The sequence below is a fragment of the Sturnira hondurensis genome, unplaced genomic scaffold (assembly GCF_014824575.4).
Source record: "Sturnira hondurensis isolate 20B ecotype Veracruz unplaced genomic scaffold, ASM1482457v3 Scaffold0022910, whole genome shotgun sequence".
NCBI classification, from domain to species: domain Eukaryota; kingdom Metazoa; phylum Chordata; class Mammalia; order Chiroptera; family Phyllostomidae; genus Sturnira; species Sturnira hondurensis.
Genome location: NW_028095541.1, coordinates 2,943,664 through 2,966,211, shown reverse-complemented (window position 1 = coordinate 2,966,211; position 22,548 = coordinate 2,943,664). Strand labels below are relative to the sequence as shown.

General features: G+C 38.2%; 1 non-coding gene across 1 annotated transcript; it reads right to left on the bottom strand.

The window, feature by feature from the left end:
* Nucleotides 1–1,050: 1,050 nt before the first annotated feature.
* Nucleotides 1,051–1,157, bottom strand: LOC118980627 (U6 spliceosomal RNA). The gene has a single exon (XR_005065153.1). It is a non-coding gene; the product is annotated as a U6 spliceosomal RNA (small nuclear RNA).
* Nucleotides 1,158–22,548: the final 21,391 nt, after the last annotated feature.

The following is a 22,548-nucleotide window of genomic DNA, read 5'->3' as shown; positions in this document are numbered from 1 at the left end:
TAATCACTATCACCATGACAATGAACTACTACCACCTCACCACCACTAGCACCAAATTCACACTCATTCCACACTTAATTTTTAAGAGAAAAAGAAGTAAAACTGCCAGCATGTGATAAAATAAGAAATATTAATCCATGAATCTATTAACTTACCTGATATAATACACAGTTATATTTTCTTTTTTGATAATTTGTTATTGTTCTTCAAGTACAGTTGTCTTCATTTTCCCCCCACCATGCATCCTTGCACCACCCATCCTCACCCTCAAACCTATCCCCTTTGGCTTTGTCCATATGTCCTTTATACATGTTCTTTGAAAGCCCTTCCCCTGCTTTCCTTCATTATCCCTCTCCCTTACCCTCTGGTTACTATCAGTTTGTTCTTTACTTCAGTGTCTCTGGTTATGCTTGCTTGCTTGTTTGTTTTGTTGATTAGGTTCCACTTATAGGTGAAATCGAATGGTATTTGCCTAGCTTATTTTACTTAGTGTAATGTTCTCCAGTTCCATCCATGCTGTTGCAAAGGGTAGGAGCTCCTTCTTTCTTTCTGCTGCATAGTATTCCATTGTGTAAATGTACCACAGTTTTTTGATTCACTCATTTACTGATGGGCACTTAGGCTGCTTCAAGCAATTTGCTAATGTAAACTGTGCTTTTACAAACATTGGGGTTCACAGGTTTTTTTGAATTAGTGTTTTGGGATTCTTAGGGTATAATCCCAGCATTGGGATCACTGGATCAAAAGGCAATTTTACTTTTAGTTTTCTGAGGAAATTACATACTGTTTTCCACAGTGGCTGCACCAGTCTGCACTCCCACCAACAGTGCACTAGGGTTTTCTTTTCTCCATAACCTTGTTTGTTCATTTGTTTATGATGACCATTCTGACCAGTGTGAAGTGGTGTCTCATTGTGGTTTTAATTTTCACCTCTCTGGTGGCTAGTGATGCTGAGCATCCTTTTATATGTCTCTGACCTCTTTGTATGTCCTCCTTAGAGAAGTGTATGTTCAGGTACTTTGCCTATCTTTGATTGGGTTGTCTGTCTTCAAAAATATGTAACACTTTATGAATTTGCATGTCATCCTCGCACAGGGGCCATGCTAATTTTCTCTGTATTATTTCAATTTTAGTGTATGTGCTGCCGAAGCAAGCACCACATTTATATTTTCACTAGGACAAAGTAGACGCTTTAAGTATTTCATTAAGACAATTACCAAAAGGCAGAGATGAACAATAATTTGCAGTTAGAGCTTCCAGTGGAGGCAGATTATTCCTCAGGCAGAATGCCCCTGCTTGTAATGTTACCAGTGAACATGGAAAAAGGAATGTACCACATGACCTGTTAGAATAAACTATTGTATGGGTTATTAACATTCTTTTTAAAAATACAAATATTGGATATGTACCATAGAGTTGTTGCCAACTACAAATGCTATACTGACTTATGAGAAGGAATTAACTAAAATATAAGGCTAAGAAAGTTTTATGAAAACTTAAACTAGGCTTTGAGGAAAGCACGTGAAATTAGAAATTAGATGAACTGAATAGAGAGAGCACTATTCAGAAAACATATTTTTCAAAACTAGTTGGGCCCTAACATTTGTGAAGCCCAAGACAAGATTTAAATGGAAGCCCAGATGCAAGATCCCTCAATGTTTAAGAGTTATAAATTAAGCTTACAAACTTTTAGAACACATTATCTATCTTTCTACTCTGATAAAGTGCAACAGAAATATTAACACACCTCTTAAAGTTTTAGCTAGAATGTGGCAGCAGTTTACCCCTCCTCTGTAGCCTTCTCTTGCATTGTCTCACCGTGCTACAGATTTCATACATGCACCTTAGGACACCAGTCTAAAAACCTAAGCTCAATCCACACTCCACCCCAATAAAGTCCACCTTTTGGTCATCTTTCAGACCTGAGGGTTTACATACCAACTACACAGTCTGCCCTTCAGGGAATGAATTCAGGGAGAGGCCACCAGGAGTGAAAACTCTGGGATACCAGCTAACCTTGGTCTAAAAAGAGGGTTCAGGCTTCAAAGGACATGTACTCTAGCCCATTACCTCATTGACCTGACTCAGTACTTGGACAGAGAGGGTTAGAGCAGGCAGCTCTCTAAAACTCAAGGCCTCTCCTGAACAATAAATGAACCAAATAAGAAATTAAAGGGGAAATACAAACGTTTCTTGAAGCAAATGGAAATGGAAACACAATATACCAGAACTTGTTGGATGAAGCAAAAATAGTTTGAACAGCAAAGTTCATACCAAAAAAACAAAACAAAACAAAACAAAACACCTGTACTAAAATAAAGATCCCAATTAAACATCTAACTGTACACCTTAAGGAACTAGAAAAAGAAAAATAAACTAATCTCAAAGTTAGCAGAAGGAAGAAAATGAAGATTAGAGCAGAAATAAATGGAGAAAAAACCAACAATATAAAAGATTAACTTGAGCCCTGGCCAGGTAGCTCTGTTGGTTAGAGAATTGTCTATATATGCCAAAATTGTATGTTCAATCCCCAGTCACGGCACATATAGAAGTTAACCAATGAATGCATAAATAATTGGAACAACCAGTTGATATTCTCTCTTTCTCTCTCTCTCCCTTTTTGCTCCAAAATCAATAAATTTAAAAAACAGATTAACTAAACTAAGACTTGGCACTTTTAAAAAATATTTTTTTATTTATTTTTTAGAGAGAGGGAAAAGGACAGAGAAAGAGAGGGATGGAAACGTCAATGCATGGTTGCCTCTCACATGCCCCACACCAGGACCTGACCCACAGCCCAGGCATGTGCCCCAAATAGGAATGGAACCAGTGACACTTTGGCTCACAGGCCTGAGATCAATCTATTGAGCTACATCAGCCAGGACAAGAGTTAGTGGATTAAAAGATAAAATTGACAAATCCTCAGCTAGATTAACTCTGCTAAAATAAACAAATAAAATCAGAAATTATAAAAGTGTCTTTACAACAGATGACATAAAGCTGTTTGAAAAAATCATTAAGGACGATTATGAACAATTATAAGTCGATGAGTTAGGTAACCCAGAAGAAATGGATAAATTCTTAGAAATATATAACACACTAAAACTGAATCAAGAAGAAATAGAAAGCCTAAATAAACCAATAACAGGGAGACTAAATCTCATGCATTTCCAAAAAAAGAAAAGTTCAGGACCAGATGGCATCACAAGTGATTTTCTAAAACATGAAATTATAACTAATACAAACCCATCTGAAACTCTTACAAAAAATAGAAGAAGCAGTACTTCCAAACTCATTTGATCACATCAGCAAATGTTTACAAGAAAAACATATATAATAATATTTGTAGTAGCTTTATATCAGTGAAAACCTAGAAACAACCCCAAGTTCCAGCAATAGAATCAGTAATCAAATTGTAATATTTTTACATGTACTTCTTAAAATTATTAATTTTTAATTTATTGATATAAAAAGGATATAAATAAATATTTTATATTTATATTTAAATATTTTATATTTATATTTAAATATCAATAAATATTTTATATTTATTGATATAAACTTGATATAAAAAGCAAAATGATTAAAATTTTAAAATGTTCTGATGCATGTAAGAAGTCACATACAAAAGTGTACATATTATACAATCTACTTAAGATATGAAATTTAAGAATAGACAAAAATAATCTATGGCTATTTAAATCAAAACAATGATTGCCTCAGAGAGGAAGATTGACCAAAAAGGGGTACCAGGGAATTTTCTGAGGTGATAAAAATGTTTCATGTCTTGATTAAGATGCATTCATTTGTAAAAATCCATTTATCACCAACTTAAGCAGTTAACTTTATTTATGCAAATCATGCATTAAACACTACATTTTAAAAAAGGATTTTGTATTTATTGTCAAAGAAATTATTAATAAGCCTTATGAAAGCAGTTTCAATACAACTGCAGGTGCAGTTTCTTTGGATCTTAAATTCTGCAACAGTGGAATGGAGAAAGTGAAAAAACATGACTGCATGGAAGAAGATCACTGATTAAACTTGAAAAATTAGAAAACAGAGGACTAAAGAACTACAAAGAACAAAAAACCAAACTACTTGAGCATACAGCAAGAGTGCTGATCTGGTAAATTAATTGAAAATAGAGTTTACTAAACATGCAACTACACAGCCATCCAGCTGGAGGAGTACGGGTTGGGAGGGATGTAGGAGGATGACTAAAGTTCTTGCAAACAGACTTACCTCTCTGTCCCAGCCCAGCTATTTCAGTGTATCTTGCATCTTTTTATAGTGACCTCTGGAGGTTTGCTAAGCTCTTGAAACACTCTAGTAATAAATAACCCCTTACATTTTATGGCCTTTCAAGTACCCACACAGGCACTATGAAACTATAATTTTAAAAGCATGTGTAAAAACATATAAAAATATATTGTATAACATAAGAATCAGCATAATTCCCACATGACTGTCTAGCGAGTTGGTGGCTGCACTTCATTTTGTCTTGTGTAATTTGAGAAAAGTTCCAGAAAATTAATACGAGAACAGAAAGATTACTTAAAAGTAGGAAAAAACTTCTCTGAAAATAAGTTAGTAAAATTACTCAGCATGCTAAAGAGAGAGAAATCATAAAAACTGCTTTCTATTGGAGTAAAAAAATTTCTTCTGCATAAGAAATCAGAACTTTCAGAAAAATTGTTTAACCTTCTCAGGGAACTCAGGAGAAACTATATCTTACAAAAGATGCAAAAAGCACTGAGCATAAAAGAAAAAAAAGGAACAGGACCTTCACTTTGTATATTCGTCCTTGGGTGGAAAGGGGATCAAGACTCTTACACAAATGTTTTTTTCCTGAATTTTTATGCTAAATCTAAAAAACATAGCTCAGAACTGAGCATTTGAGGATCAGATATTTGAAAACCTATATTAAATTTAAAAATTAGTACTATTAAGTATTTCCTTATTAAAGTATGAGCCAGCCTTTGAATGTCTAAATTAAATGGAAAGAATTGTTAAGAAACAAAAGCAAATAATCACTTTCCAGCAAAAACAACAACAAAACAAGATAGATTTGAATTACATCAACTTTAATTAAATCTTCCTTCCAGTATTTCCTCTTTTTTTTAGCACTCACTCATTTTACAAACATTTATTGAGGACAAATATTGTTCTAGACACTTGGTTTTCAGAGATGCACAAACAAAAATTTTCCGGTTAAATAGCTCATTGTTTAAATATAACAGGAAGCTAAACAACAAAACAAGCAAGCAAGTAAAATATAACCAAAGACAATGAAATAGAGAACAGGGGGACAGAGACCAGATGGGAGAGGGGAGGGAATTTCAAGGGAAATAGGGAGGGATTTAGAGGAACAAATATAAAGGACACACGGACAACAACTAAGAAGGGTGGAAATGGGAGGGAGGTGGGAGCACGAGGGATGGGGGTGGGATGGGAGCAATAGACAGAAAACTGTACTTGAAAAATAATTACATAAATTTTAAAAATATAGCTCATTGTTTTTATTTTTCCCTGGATTTTTTTGTGTTGCCCTATATTTTTGGATAGTATTATCTCCTTTTAGAGTTCCCTCTAATCATATGATTTAATGAAACATCTTGTTACCAACTCAAGAGACTAACACCACTAACAAAAGTGGTAAGAATTTAAATGAATATATAATTATTGTTGGGCTTGCAGAAAGGATATTAGATTTCTTATGAGGAAGCTAAAGCAAATATAAAGGACCATTTATGTCCCTGTTTTCCTATGGCATGGAGTTTTGATTTGAAAGAACTCCTGAGCTTGTTATTTATTTAAGCAAAATCTCCAATATCCCAATATTAATTGGTTAATGCATTCTATATGCCTGTGCCTCTTTCACTATATAATGAATAGGTATTATTTTAAGTGATTGCAAGCTAAATCTGATCATCTGAATAACAGTTATTCAGAAAACTGAGAGTTCTCAGTTTATCTCTATTTATCTCTATTTTTATCTCTATCTCAAAATAGATCTCTCTCTCTTTCCCTCTTTCCTTTCTCCCTCCCTTTCTTTCTGAAAGCAATAAATATATCCTTGAATGAGAATTTTAAAAACTGACATAGAAATTAGAAAGAAGGAGGGAAAAAGGGAGGGAGACAGAGAGAGAGAGAAAGAGAAAGAGTCTCCAACAGAGAATGGGTAGCCTCATTAGTCCATGGAATGAGGAAATAATTTTTATTGTAGATATTAATTTTAACTGTGAATGCCAGTTCTAATGTATGAAGTAGAAGTTCTAAATGGATCATGGGGGGAGGGATGGGATGGGAGTAATAGACAGAAAACTGTACTTGAAAAATAATTCAATTTAAAAAAAGAAAATAGGAAAATTGCTGAGTCCTATCTTTCCATGATACTAATGGGTTGAATTTTGTCTTGATTCTTTCTCAATCTGCCATTCTTATTTTAGCTAATATTATTTTGACTAGAACTGAGCTGAGAAAGCTTAACACATTATCTGGCACCATAATCTGAAATTTATTGAAACTCTTTATTTTGTTTTCTTAAATTGTTTCCCCAAACACCTTTTGAGATCATTAGGTAAAATCAAAATATTCAACAAATAAATAATTTCTAGTGTTAACAGCCCAAATTCTTATAAGGGATATTTCACACACATACATACACAGACACACACACACCACATACTTGAAAATGCTTCAGTGATTGGTCATTGCTATCAAATAACAGAAAACAGCTGCACTTAGTAAAGTAACAGCTGGACTATTATGTGTAATCTTAGCTTTTCATTTGATACTGGGGGGTGGGAATGGGAGGAGAAACCTTCAACTACATATCATAGAAAAATATAACCTGCACCATGATTAGCGCACCAGTGAAGCATCAAAATCAAATAAGTACTTGTTCGCTCATTTTCTCACAATCTCTTCCCATTTAGTCACATACACATTTCTTAAGGTAACATTGCCTATTTCTACTAGGCAAGTGGCCTATCACATATTTTTAGACCACTCATATTTCTAAGAAAGCAGTATAAATAAGTATAAATGCTTATTAATACTTCCGGGAAGTTTAACAATTTTAATGTTAAAATTAAGAAAGCTGTGAAAAAAAATTGCTATTGGTAGAACTATACAAGCTGACTTTTCCTTAAACCTATTTATATTCTGAAGTTGATATTGGATGGATGAGTCGAAGTGCCAATATTTCATTTTCAGAGTTACGCCTATCTCTCTCCTCAGCTATTGCCTCAGCTTTCTTTCTCTGATTCCTCTTCACCCAGCTTCATGTGCTCCTTTTATCTCATATTAATGAAAAAAACCAGGACCTATCCCAATGGCTTGAACACAATTTCCAGCCAGGACTGAAACTGCTGTCTTCTGTGAAGCACCAATCTCTAGAAAAATGTCCCCGCTAATGTTCCTGTCTCCACTAATGTTACCTGCAAGTGACAAAAAACTATCTTTAAGCAATTTAAGCAAATACGAGACTAGATTGGATAACATATCTAAGGAAACATTAAACGCCTATGCCTCAAAAAAGGAAAACAGTGCATCAGGACTTCAAGAGTTCTTGAATGAAGGTCTTATATATTCCAAAAACAATCTTTCCATCTTTTGCCACATTTATATTTTCACAGCAGCTTAATTCTCTGTTATAGCAAACAATTCCGTCCTTTACAGCAGGAGTCCTTGAAACACAGGGAGATGTCAAGTTACTACAGTGTTAGTAACTTTAAATTCTGTTAAAGAATATTTTTGGACAGATCCAAGTCAGTTGAGGACAGTGTAAAGACTATGTACACCTCCTCTTGGCAGCAAACCAGATTTATAGCTACAATACAGAGCACTCAGTTGGTTAACTGAATAACCAACTGAAGGAGAGTTCAATAGGATGATTATATACAAGGATGTATAGAAGAAACTACACAGAGACTGGTAAGAAGGGCAGGATCATGAAGAAGGCTGGTTCCTGCACTCAGGTACAACAGATGAGCAGCTGGAGGGATATCTTGGTTGCATAAATCCTCTGTAAGGAGTATGAGTGTCTCAACCCCACATCAGGACCCCCAAACCAGAGCACCAGGGCTGAGAAGAGGGGCCTTGCACAATATCTGGCTGTGAAAATCAGCAAGGACTCTGTCTTCTGGGAAGAAGAGGGAGTTTGATAGAGTCCCATTTGATCCCCTAAGGGGCCAATACACAGGAGCTTGTTGTTCCGCACTCACCCAGGCTCTGGTTGAGAGAAGGTGACTCTGGGCACATGAGAATCATAAAGAGAAGATCTGGGTGGCATGGCATCATAAAGAGACCTTAAGGATCATCTACTCTGGTTCCAGTCCTAAGTAAACATCCCACACTGCCCTCAGATGCTATTGGGCATCTCTATTCTTACATCAGCTGTGGGAATACATAACTCAGTCTTCCAAATACTGGCAACACCACCCTGCCAAGCTTGTGTGCAGCAGAATGGACTACTGAATGAACCCAAGAGGGAACTGTAATGTGCTTTTTCTGCAAAAACAATATACATACTCTCAGTCATTGAACTGTGTGGTTTTGGAATAGGAGCCATTCTTTCCTCATCTTGTGGGTTCAGCAGGTGCCACCTCCAATGAATAACCCTCTTGTCATGGTCTCTAGCAGCCGAGCTGTGGAGCTAAGAGTGAGCAGCTGATGTAAGAATAGAGATGCCCAATAGCATCTGGGGGCAGTGTGGGATGTTTACTTAGGACTGGAACCAGAGTAGATGATCCTTAAGGTCTCTTTATGATGCCATGCCACCCAGATCTTCTCTTTATGATTCTCATGTGCCCAGAGTCACCTTCTCTCAACCAGAGCCTGGGCAGTTTGTTTCCCTCTTTTGGATTTGTGCCACCACCAGAAGGAGGCTATCTTGATTTGTTCTCCCAAGTTCCACTGGTTCTGTCCAACTGGACTCAGTCTGGAAGGAGTTGAGAAGGAGGTATAGCTCAGAGCTGGGACCTTCTGTGTGAACCCCTTGGAGCCTCCTATCAGGGTCTCTGGCAGTAAACCTTCAAAGCTAGGGGCAGATGAGCAGCTCCTTCCGCTCCCAAAGTCCAGTACTACGCCCAGGGTAGGGAAGCCTTGATATATTCCTCCAAGTGCCACTAACCCTATCCTGCTGAGTTCAGTCCTCACAGGGAAGAGGGTGAAACTCAAAGCTGAGACATTTGGAATACACCACTTTCAGAGGCTCCAGCCTGGGGTTCAAGTAGGCATGGATACAGAGTTAAAGGAAGAAGTGCTGCTCGTCCTCTCGTTTCATCTGGTGCCATTTGCAAAGAAAGGCTTTCTTGATCTGTTTGCCCAAGTCTTAGTAACCTGTCCTGCTGAACTTGCTTCTGCAGTGGGGAAAGCTGGCCATACCCAACCTAACCTGTGGTGTTCTTCTCCAAGAGGAGCTACAGTTGGAGACTCTAGCAGAGACTGAGTGGTATAGCTCTACAGTATAGGCCACATTCTCCCAATTGAGTGCCTGACTATGCTGTTCCCAAGTTCAAAGCCCACTAGCCCAGTCTTCCTGAACTTATTGCCCCACCCTACTGAGCTTAAATCATGTGGAAGAATCAGTGGGGGTGACCAGCTAAGTTCCACTCTACAGATTTTATTTTATAAGACTCTGGATGAAGTCCAAGCAACCAGAGGGGATGATGGGGTAGCTGACAGGTAGTTGCTGACCTCAGGGAGTCTTGGACTTATATTGATCTGCCTCCAGCTCAAAGCTGCAGGAAGCCAATTCTGGCACACAGCTTGGCCTCTCTCATGAACACTGAGGCCCGCCAGACAGCCACAAATGGGGAATAACACGGTAGCTACAGATGGGAGCTCCTAAGGCAGGTTCAATACAACATCTGATATTGGCCTGAATGAGAGCCACAGCCCAGTGGGTCAAGAACCAACACAACCAGGGAGGGCTTCAAAACGCACCAGAGTTCAACCCAAATAACTACAAAAGTGGCACACTTAAAGAAGGATTCTGGCAGGCACAAAACCTTGCTAGAAACAACTATGCCTTGGAGGACAGCTGCTGAACAGCATCTCATACACAATAAACAAGGCTTATCATTTTAGTCACCCAGACTGAGAGTTAACTCTACCCATGTAAGAACCAACAGCATTCAAGACTCAACTACAATAGGAGGTTTCACATAACCTGCCAAAGAATCATTTCTGGAGAATCCAGCTCAGGTAATCTGTAAGATTGTGCCACAGAGCCTCACAAGGTATCTGCATCAGGAAACCCCCCAAATAAGCTTGAGAGTCATAGAAGATATACCGAATACACTGAGACAAACACAAAAAGGCAGAAAAAATAGGGAAACAAAGAAATATGCCCCACCTGGCTGGTGTGGTTCAGTGGATTGAGCACAGGCCTGGAAACCAAACAACTGTGGTTCGATTCCCTCAGGACACATGCCTGGGTTGCAGGCCAGTTCCCAGCAGGGGATACATGGGAAGCAATCATACACTGATGTTTCTCTCCCTCTCTCCTTCCCTTCCCCCTAAAGATAAATAAATAAAATATTTTTAAAAAAAGAAATATGCCCCATATGAAAGAACAGAAGTCTCCAAGAAAAGAATTAAATGAAATGGAAGCAACCAAGATAACAAGATGTGGCTTCAAACAATGGTTAAAATGTTGCAAAATGACCTTGGAGGAAGAATGATGATCTCTGTGAGAACTTGTAAAAGAGATAGTAAAAGTTAAAAAGACATATAAATCATAGAAAAACAGTTAGAAATGAATAACATATCTGAAATAAATAATACTCTAGAGTCTAGAAGAGATACACAGCATATTAGATGAAGCTGAGGGCCAACTGATTTAGGGAACAATGTAACAGTAAGCACCCAAGTAGAGAAACAAAAAGAAAAGAGATTCAAAAAAGTGAGGAAAGTCTAAGGGAACTCTGGACAACATAAAGCATAACAGTATCCACATTACAGAGATACCCGGGGGGGGGGGGGGGGGGGGGGGGGGGGGGGTGNGGGGAAGAGAGTGAGCAAAGAATCGAGAACTTGTTTGAAGAAATAATGGCTGAAAACCTCCTTAACCTGATGAAGGAAAAAGTCACACAAGTTCAGGATGCACAAAAACTCCGCAATCAAGATGAACCCAAAGAGGCCTACAAGACACTATTAAAATGGCCTGGGTTAAAGACAAACAGAGAAACTTAAAAGCAGCAAGTGAGAGACAGTTACCTAAAAGGCAGCTTCTATAAGGCTATTAGCTGATTTCCCAACAGAAATATTTCAGGCAAGAAGGGATTGGCATGAAAAATTAAAAATAATGAAAAGCAAAAACCTACAACCAAGGTTACTCTGTTTAAAATTAAAGGTTAAATAAAGAACTTTCCAGACAAAATAAAACAAAACAAACTAACTAAACTAAAGTAGTTTATTGCCACTAAATCAGTATTGCAAGAATGTTAAAGGGTCTGCTTTAAGAAAAAGAAAAAATGAAATAGAGAGAAGAACATATATATAAAGAATGAAATGGCAATAAATATATACCTATCAATAATAACTTTAAATGTAAAAGGGCTAAATTCTCCAGTCAAAAATATAGGGTGGCTGAATGGATAAGAAAATATGACTCACATACACATTATCTAAAGATAACCACTTCAGAACAAAAGATGTACTCAGACTTCTCTCTCTGGGTGGCTAAGTTGGTTGGAGCATCATCACATGCACCAAAGCTTGAGAATTTGAACCCAAAACAGGGCACATGTGTAAGTTGCAGGTTCAGCCCCTGACCAGGGTGTGCACGAGGGGGGTACTGATTTATGTTTCTCTCTCACATTAATGTTTCTTTCTCTTTCTCTTTCCCCTTCCTCTCTCTTTAAAAATTAGTAAAAACGTAACCATGAAAAAGATGTACACGCACTGAAAATGAAGAGATAGAAAAAATTCTATGCAAATGGTAACAAAAAATAAGCTTGAGTAGCAATACTTTTATATGAGGTAACATAGGTTTCAAAAAGAAAAGGCTAAAGTAGAAGAAAAGAAGGACACTATGAAATGAAACAGGGAGCAAGCTAAGAGGATATAACCCTTGTTAGCATTTATGTACCCAACATAGGAACACCTAAAATTGTAAAACAAATCTTGATGGACATAAAGGGAGAGATTGAAAATAATAGAGTCATAGTAGGGTATTTTAATACCTCATTGACATCAATGGATAGATCATCCAGACAGAAAATCAACAAAGAAACAGCAGCCTTAAATGACACACAAGATTAGATAGTTTTAACTATCATTAGAGTATTTTGTCCCAAACCAATAGAATACACATTCTTTTCAAGTGCACGTAGAACATTTTTCTGGGGTAGATCACATGTTAGGACACACACAAAAAATCTCAATAAATAAGAAGATTGGAATCATGTCAAGCATATTTTCTTACCAGAATGTTATGAAATTAAAAATCAATCACAAGAAAAAAACTGAAAAGCACCCAAACACATGGAGCCTAAATAGCATGTTATTAAGCAATTAATGGGTTAACAAGATCAAGGAAGAAATAAAAAATACCTGAAGATGAATGAAAATGGAGATACACCCAAAATGTGTGGGACATAGCAAAAGTAGTCCTGAGAGAGAAATTCATAGCTTTATAGGTCTACCTCAAGAAAAAAATATAAAACAAACAAGCAACAATGTAACACTACACCCAAAGAACTAGAAAAAGAACAACAAGCAAAGCCCAGAGTAAATAGAAGGAAAGGAATAAAAAAGGTCAGAGTGAAAATAAAGGTCACAGAGACGTTAAAACTACAAAAGATCAATAAAATTAGGCACTGGTTCTTTCAAACAATTTTTTAAAAAGGATTGAAAAATGTTTATCTGGGTATAGGGAACCTATCCACATGGAATGGCATATGTAGCCCAGCCCTACTGGAAAGCCCATAGGTGCAAGTCGGTGCACAGGAGCCAAACCCACAGATCAGCTTTCCAGTAGAAAACCAGGCCTGCATTATACCTAGGCTTCTTTGAGGCTTGCTTTTACTAAAACTCCCCCACCCCCAAGTTGAAGCAGAAAATGCTTACTGCATATCTTTAAAGTAACTTCCTAAAGCCTGTGCTAATTCTCCCAAAAATGGAGTGTAACCAGACCAATCACTCTTATCGTTCCCCTGCACTTGCAGCATTTTTTCCTTCTTAAACTGTAAGAAATAATCAATAACAATCCTTCCTTTGTTATCTCTAAAAAGTAATCACCTAAAGCAAACCTGAGCATAATGAATGAGAACCTTCTTTGACGTATGCTATTAGAAAGCCAATAGAACAGGGAGGAAGAAGATGGCGGCAGAGTAGGACAAAGGATTTCGCTTCCCTTCATGTGCCGAAGAAAAACCGGGCTGCTCTGCAGAGGAGCACAGCGAACACCCAACAGGGACCCAGCATATGGGAAGGCAGAACCCCAGAAAGTATAGCAGACACTGAATGACCAGAGGTTGAGGAGAGGAGACGGACCGCAGATCAACAAGGTACAAAGGAACAGCGCAGAGGCTGCTGGCCCTCCACGGGGGCACGCCGGGGCCCTGGCAGGGCCGCCTTGATCTCTGAATGCTGAGGGAGGGCAACAAAAACCCTGGGAGAGAACTAGTCACCAGCACCCTCTCTAACCCTCAGGGCACAGACTGGAAAACACCAGGAGAGATCAGTTTGCCTATAGTGGCAGAGAGAGGAGTGGGCATTGGGAAGCAAACCAGAGAGCTCTGATAACCTGTGGAGTCAGGCTGTGGTTGCCAGTTTGGGGAACTGAGTGGCCCCGGCATTCTCAGTAGCCTGAGCCGGTGCTCCCACAGTCTCGGGGAGCTTCGGGATATTGGCAGTGCCCCTGGAAGAACACCAGTCACCAGCTCCCTCCTTACCCAGCTGGGTGCAGACTGAGAAGCACCGGGAGTCCCGTTGTGGTTACCGGCTTGGAGATCTATGAGTCCCCGTGCATTCCCGGTAGCGCATTCCCAATAGCGGGGGACTCGACCCGGCGCTCACATAGCCTCAGGGAGCTGTGGGCTACTGGCAGGGCCCCTGAAAGAGCACCACCAGTGGGGAACTGAGAGCTCGGGACTTGGGCCTGCGCTCCCACAGTCTCACGGAGCTGTGGGCTACTGGCAGGGCCCCTGAAAGAGTGCCAGTCACCAGCTCCCTCCCTACCCAGCCGGGCACAGACTGAGAAGCACCAGGAGTCAGGCTGTTATTGCCAGCTTGGAGAACTGAGAACTCAGGACTTGAGCCTGCACTCCCACAGTCTCACGGAGCTGCGGGCTGCTGGCAGGGCCCCTGAAAGAGCGACAGTCGCCAGCTCCATTCCTACCCAGGTGGGCTCAGACTGAGAAGCACTGGGAGTCAGGCTGTGGCTGCCGGCTTGGAAGAATTGTGAGTTGCCCAGTGTGTACAGCCACAGCACTGGGAAAGGTCCAAGCCCAAGCCTGGGAGACCAGGAAAGCCTGGCTGGGAGTTCGTGTCCTCACTCCAGGCCAGAGTTGGGAAGCCTGGGGAAAAACCTGCTCTCAGTGGGGCACAGGAGAGCAGTGCCATTCTGGATCTTGGGAGGGCACTGGCAAGACCAGCTGAGTTCACCGAGACAAGAGAAAGGCCACACTAATAGCCCCTCACGCATCTGCAGCTAGGGAGACCACAAGAAAAGGTTTGACCAGCTGGAAACCAAAAAGAGGAGTAGGTGAAAGTGGAGAACACCAAGATACCCGCAGGAGACTGTGCCACTGAATCTCACAGGCATCCTACCATAAAAGTTCACACCATAAACACAGGAAACCACGACAGATCACTTTAAGAAGCTGAAGCGAACAAGAAGAGCAACACAAACAATGGGAAGACAAAAAACAATCCCCAAATGAAAGAAAAGGAAGAAGTCTCAGAAAGAATGTTAGATGAAATAGAGGCAAGCCAACTATCAGATATTGAATTCAAAGCACTGGTTATCAGGAAAGTCAAAGAGCTTACAACAAGGTACCAGAAACCACAGGGGAGCTACAGTGAACTCTCTGCAAACTACACCAACATGAAAAAGGAAATAGAAACCATCAATAAAGGACAAGAGTAAATGAAGAATACAATTTCTGAACTGAAGAACACAGTAGAAGGTATGAGAATAGAATCGATATGGCGGAAGATTGCATTAGTGAGATAGAAGACAGGATAGAAAGAATCTCCCAGACAGACCAAATAATGGAAAAGAGAATCAGAAAAAATGAGGAGAATTTAAGAGAAGTGCAAGACAACATGAAATGTAATAATATCCGAATAATAGGAATACCAGAAGGAGAAGAAGAAGAACAAGGGATAGAAAACCTACTTGAAAGGGTAATAACGGAAAATTTTCCTAAGTTGAGGAGAGAAAGTCACATGGATTCAGGAATCTCAGAGAGGCCTAATCAGGTGGAACCCAAAGAAGCCTACTGCAAGACACATCATAATTAGAATGGCAAACCTCCAAGAAAGAGAAAATCCTAAAGGCAGCCAGGGAGAAAAAGGAAGTAACATACAAGGGGGTCCCAATAAGGTTGGCTACTGACTTCTCAATGGAAAAATTCCAAGCAAGAAGAGAATGGCAAGAAATATTCCAAGTAATGAGAAACAGAGGCCTACAACCAAGGCTACTGTACCCAGTAAGGCTCTCAATCAAGATAGAAGGCCAAATAAAGAGCTTCCAAGGCAAAGAAGTCTAAAAGAATATGTCTCCACCAAACCAGCTCTACAAGAATTACTAAAAGGTCTGCTTAGGAAAGGAAGGAAAAGAGAGAGATGGAGAGGAACACAGGTGCATAAATGGCAATGAATAAGTACCTTTCAATAATAACCTTAAACGTAAATGGATTAAATGCACCAATTAAAAGACATAGAACAGTTGAATGGATAAGAAAGAATGACCCACACATATGCTACCTACAAGAGACCCACCTCAGGTCAAAAGACCATCACAGACTAAAAGTGAAATGATGAAAAAAAATTTTCCAAGCAAATGGACAAGAGAAAAAAAAAGCCAGGGAAGCAATTCACATAAAAGACAAAATAGACTTCAAAAACAGGGCCATAAAGAGAGACCCAGAAGGTCACTTCATAATACTCAAAGGGAGAATCCACCAAGAACACATTAACATCGTAAATATATATGCACGCAACATAGGAGCACCCAAATATATAAAGAAAATTCTGGAGGACCTCAAGAAAGATTTTGACAGCAACACAATTATAGTAGGGGATTGTAACACCCCACTGTCAAAAATGGACAAATCTTCCAAACAAAATATCAACAAATATATAGCAGCATTAAACGACACTCTAGAAGAAATGGACCTAATTGATATATATAGAGTCCTCCATCCCAAAGAAGCTAAATACACATTCCTTTCAAATGCACATGGAACATTTTCAAAGATAGATCACATGATAGGACACAAAACGAGTCTCAATAAATTCAGGAAAATAGAAATCATACCAAGCATTTTCTCTGATCACAAGGGGTTGGTTTCCAATAGAAATTGGAAACCAACCCCACAGGGAAAAAACCCAAAACACCCAAAAGCATGGAGACTGAATGGTATGCTATTAAACAACGAATGGGTCAAGATTGAAATTAGGGAAGAAATCAGAAAGCTTCTGGAAACAAATGAAAATGAACTCACAACAACCCAAAACTTATGGGACACAGTGAAGGCAGTCCTGAGAGGGAAGTCCATAGCAATACAGGCCTACCTAAAAAAGATAGAAACATTTAAAACACAGAACCTAACCCGACTCCTGCAAGAACTCGAGGAACAACAACAAAGACAGTCCAGAGCAAGTAGAAGGAAGGAAATAACCAAGACCAGAGCAGAATTAAATGACATAGAAACTAAAAGCACAATTCTAAGGATCAATGAATCCAGGAGTTGGTTTTTTGAAAAGATAAACAAAATAGACAAACCTTTAAGTAGGCTCATCAAGAAAAGAATAGAGAGGACCCAAATAAACACAATCAGAAATGAAAGAGGAGAGATTACAACTGATACCACAGAAATAGAAAGGATTGTAAGAAATTACTATGCGGAACTGTATGCCAAGAAATTTGAAAACCTAGGTGAAATGGACAAATTTCTAGAAAAATATAATCTTCCAAAACTCAGTGAAAAAGAAGCAGAAAACCTGAATAGGCCAATAACAGCAAATGAAATTGAAGCAGTAATCAAAAAACTCCCATCACACAAAAGCCCTGGACCAGATGGTTTCACAGGAGAATTCTACAAAGCTTTTAAGGAAGAGCTAACCCCTATTCTTCACAGACTATTCCAAAAAATCCAAAAGGAGGGAAAACTCCCCAACTCTTTCTATGAAGCCAGCATCACCCTAATCCCAAAGCCAGATAGAGACACAACAAAGAAAGAAAATTACAGACCAATATCACTGATGAACATAGATGCTAAAATCCTCAACAAAATATTGGCAAATCGCATCCAACAATACATCAAAAAGATCATACACCACGACCAAGTGGGATTCATCCCAGGGATGCAAGGATGGTTCAATATACGCAAATCAATAAATGTAATACACCAAATAAACAAAAGCAAAGACAAAAACCACATGGTCATATCAATAGATGCGGAAAAAGCTTTTGATAAGGTACAACACCCATTTATGATAAAGGTACTCAGCAAGGTGGGAATAGAGGGAACATTCCTCAATATAATAAAGGCCATATATGAAAGACCTACAGCCAACATCATACTCAATGGGCAAAAACTAAAAGCTTTTCCACTAAGATCAGGTACAAGACAAGGTTGCCCACTTTCACCACTTCTATTCAATATAGTATTAGAAGTTCTAGCTGCAGCGATCAGACAAGAAAAGGAAATAAAAGGCATCCAAATCGGAAAGGAGGAAACAAAACTGGCATTGTTTGCAGATGACATGATAGTGTACATGGAAAACCCTATAGCCTCTACCAAAAAACTGCTGGAACTAATAAATGAATTTGGCATAACAGCGGGATACAAAGTTAATATCCAGAAATCAAAGGCATTTTTGTATACCAACAATGAAGCAGCAGAAGCAGAAATCAGGAAAAAAATCCCATTCGATATAGCAAAAAGAAAAATAAAATATCTGGGAATAAACCTAACCAAGGAGGTAAAAGACCTGTATGCAGAAAACTACACAACACTGAAGAAAGAAATCAAGGAAGACACAAATAAATGGAAACATATACCGTGTTCATGGATTGGAAGAATTAACATCATCAAAATGTCCATACTACCCAAAGCAATTTACAGATTCAATGCAATACCTATTAAAGTACCAATGGCGTATTTCACAGACATAGAACAAACACTTCAAAAATTTATATGGAACCAGAAAAGACCCCGAATAGCTGCTGCAATTTTGAGAAAGAAGAACAAAGTAGGAGGGATCACAATACCTGATATCAAACTGTATTACAAGGCCACTGTAATCAAAACAGCCTGGTACTGGCACAAAAACAGGCACATAGACCAATGGAATAGAACAGAGAGCCCAGAAATAAACCCAACTCTCTACAGTCAATTAATATTCGACAAAGGGGGCAATAACATAAAATGGAGTAAAGACAGCCTTTTCAACAAATGGTGTTGGGAGAACTGGACAGCTACATGCAAAAAAATGAAACTTGAGCACCAACTTACACCATACACCAAAATAAATTCAAGGTGGATAAAAGACTTAAATATAAGCCGTGAAACCATTAAAACCCTAGAGGAGAGCCTTGGCAAGAAAATCTCAGATATTCCACGCAGCAATATTTTTACTGATACGTCCCCTAGAGCAAGGAACATAAAGGAAAGAATAAACAAATGGGATCTCATCAAAATTAAAAGCTTCTGCATGGCTAAGGAAAACAGTATCAAGATACAAAGAGAAGCAACAGCTTGGGAAAACATATTTGCCAATGATACCTCAGATAAGGGTTTAATCTCCAAAATATACAAAGAACTCACTCGACTCCACTCAAAGAAGATGAGCAACCCGATTAAAAAATGGGCAAAGGACTTGAACAGACATTTCTTCAAGCAGGATATGCAGAGGATCCAGAGACACATGAAAAGATGCTCAGTATCACTAGCTATCATAGAGATGCAAATTAAAACCACAGTGAGATACCACTTAACACCAGTCAAAATGGCTATCATAAAAAAAGAAACAAACAACAAGTGCTGGAGAGGGTGTGGGGAAAAGGGGACCCTAGTTCACTGTTGGTGGGATCGCAGACTGGTACAACCACTATGGAAAATAGTATGGAATTTTCTAAGAAAACTAAAAATGCACGTGCCTTTTGACCCAGCTATTTCACTATTAGGAGTATATCCTAAGAACCCTGAAACACCAATCCAAAAGAACGTATGCATCCCAATGTTCATAGCAGCACAATTCACAATAGCCAAGAGTTGGAAGCCACCTAAATGCCCATTGGTAAATGACTGGATCAAAAACTATGGTACATTTACACCATGGAATTCTATGCTGCAGAAAGGAAGAAGGAACTACTACCCTTTGCAACATCATGGATGGAACTGGAAAGCATTATGCTGAGAGAAATAAGCCAGGCGGTGAAAGACAAATACCATATGATATCACTGTTAACAGGAATCTAAACAAAACAAACAAGTAAGCAAAATATGACCAATGACACTCAAATACGGAATTGGCTGACAGGGTCCAGAGGGGAGAGGTGAGAGGATCATAGAGGAAAAGGGGATGGACTCACATGAACAAGTATAAAGGACACATGGACAATAACTAAGGGTGGGGGGCGGAAATGGGAGGGAGGCGGGGAGCATGGGGCGGGGGCCGGGCAGGGTTGGGAATATAAGACAGAAAGCTGTACTTGAACAAGAATTAAATAAAAAAATTATTTAAAAAAAAGGAAAGCCAATAAAAGCCTGTTGAGGCAAGAGCCCAGGCTCGCTCGCTCTCTCTCTCTCTCTCTCTCTCAAAATGGCCATACTGTCCCTTTTTCTCCACAGGACTTCTGTACCCTGTGTGAACTTGTTCATTGCATCCACAACATATGGACTCCTCAGGATGGAGTCCAAATCATCTGGACACATTAAGAATAAAAAAGAAAGGACATAAATAAATAAAATCTGAAATGAAAGAGGAAAAGTAACACTGAACCACAGAAATACAAAAGATTGTAAGAAAATACTATGAATAACTTGTGCCAACAAATTGAAAGACTTGGGCAGAATAAATAAATTCATAGAAACATAAAATCTTCCAAAACTGAATCAAGATGAATCAGAAAATCTGAATAAACCAGCTACAACTAGAGAAATCAAAGCACTGATCAAAAGCCTCCCAACAGAAAAAAACTCCATGATCAAGATGGCTTCACAGATGAATTTTACCAAACATTAAAAAAACTAACATCTCTCTCAAACTTTTCCAAAGAACCCAAGAGGAGGAAACACCTCCAAGCTCATTTTATGAAACCAGTGTTATCCACATTCCAAAAAAAGATAAATATACCACTAAAAAAATTATATGCCAATATTTCTGGTGAGTATAGCTACTAAAAGTTTAAACAAAATATTACCAAACTGGATCCAGCAATACATTGAAAATATTATATACCATGTTCAAGTGGGATTTATTCTGAGGATGCAAGGGTGGTACAATATATGAAAATCAATAAATGTGATACACCACATAAACAAAATGAGAGATAAGAAATTTTACGACCATATTAATCAATGCAGAAAAAGCAATTGTTAAAAATCTAGAACTCACTTATGATAAAATTTCTCAACAAAGTGAAAATAAAAGGATCATACCTCAATATAACAAAGGCCACAGACAAATATGACAAAACCACAGAGAAAATCATACTCAATAGGCAAAAACTTAAAGTATGTCCCCTAAGATTGACAACAAGATAGAAATGCTTTTCTTTCACCACTCTTATTAACGTAATACTGGAAGTTCTAGCCACAACAATTAGACAAGGAGAAATAAAAGGTATCCTAATTGGAAAAGAGGAAGTAAAACTGGCATTATTCACAAATGACAAGATAGTGTAGATAGAAAATCCTACAGATTACAGCAAAAAAACCTACTAGAACTAAAATTTAGTTAAATTTGGTCAAGTAGCCGAATACAAAATAAATCTTTAGAAAACAGTGACATTTTATACACCAATAGTGTACTATCAGACAGGGAACTTAATAAAACAACTCAATGCACTATTGCAGCAAAAATTAAGATACCTAGGAGTAAATTTAACTAAGGAGGTAAAAGACCTGTACACAGAAAATTATGGGATACCAAAAAAGAAACTGAGGAAGACACAAATAAGTGAAGTATATATTGTGTTCATAGGTAGGAAGAATTAACATCATTAAAATGAGCATAGCACCCAAAGCAATCTATAGATTCAACATGATACCTATTATCATGGATCTAGAAATATTCCAAAAATTTATAGGAAACCAAAAAGACACTGAACAGCTTCAGCAATCTTAAGAAAAACAACGTTGGAAGTATTAAACTACCTGCTATCAAAATATAATACAAGGCCATTGTAATTAAATCAGCATTTTCCTGTCATAGGTTCAGGTATGTCAGGATCAGAACAGAGAGCCCAGAGATAAACCCATACCTTTATAGTTAACTAATATTTGACAAAGGAGGCAAGAATATTAAATGGGGTAAGAACAGTCTCTTCAATAAATTGTGTTCGGAAATTTGGAAAAATAATGTAAAATAATAAATAAAACTAGACCACCAACTTATACCATACACAAGAATAAGCTCAAAATTGATAAGACTAAAATGTAATAAGTCATGAAACCATAAAGATCTTAGAAAAATAAGTAAAATCTCTGACATTTGTAGTAGTATAGTGATATTTTTGTTGATATACCTCCTCAAGCAAGAGAAACAAAGGAAAAATAAACAAATGGGACTACATTAAACTAAAAAGCTTTTGCACAGAAGAAATTGAACAAAATGAAAAGACAATCCACTGAATGTGAGAAGATATTCACCGTATCAAATATATATATTTGATAATGGGTTAATTAGTGAAATATATAGAGAACTTATATAACTCCACACCAACAAACAACCTAATTAAAAATGGGCATTAGACACTTCTCTAATGAGGACATAAAGATGGCCAATAGACATATGAAAAGATGCTCAGCATTACTAATTATCAGATAGATACAAATTAAAGATTTTACTTATTTAATTTTAAAGAGAGGGAGAAGGAAGGAAAAGAGAGGACTAGAAACATTGAAGTGAGAGAGATACATCAATTGTTTGCATCTCAGCATGCCCCCAACTGGGAACCCAGTCAAAAATCCAGGCATGTGCCCTAACCAGGCCCCAAAACATTGACCTTTCAGTCCACAGGGCATTGCTCAATCCACTGAGTCACACTAGACAGGGCAGAGAGATGCAAATTAAAACTATAATGAGATATCATCTCACACCCATTGGAATGGCTATTATCAAGAAATCAATAAA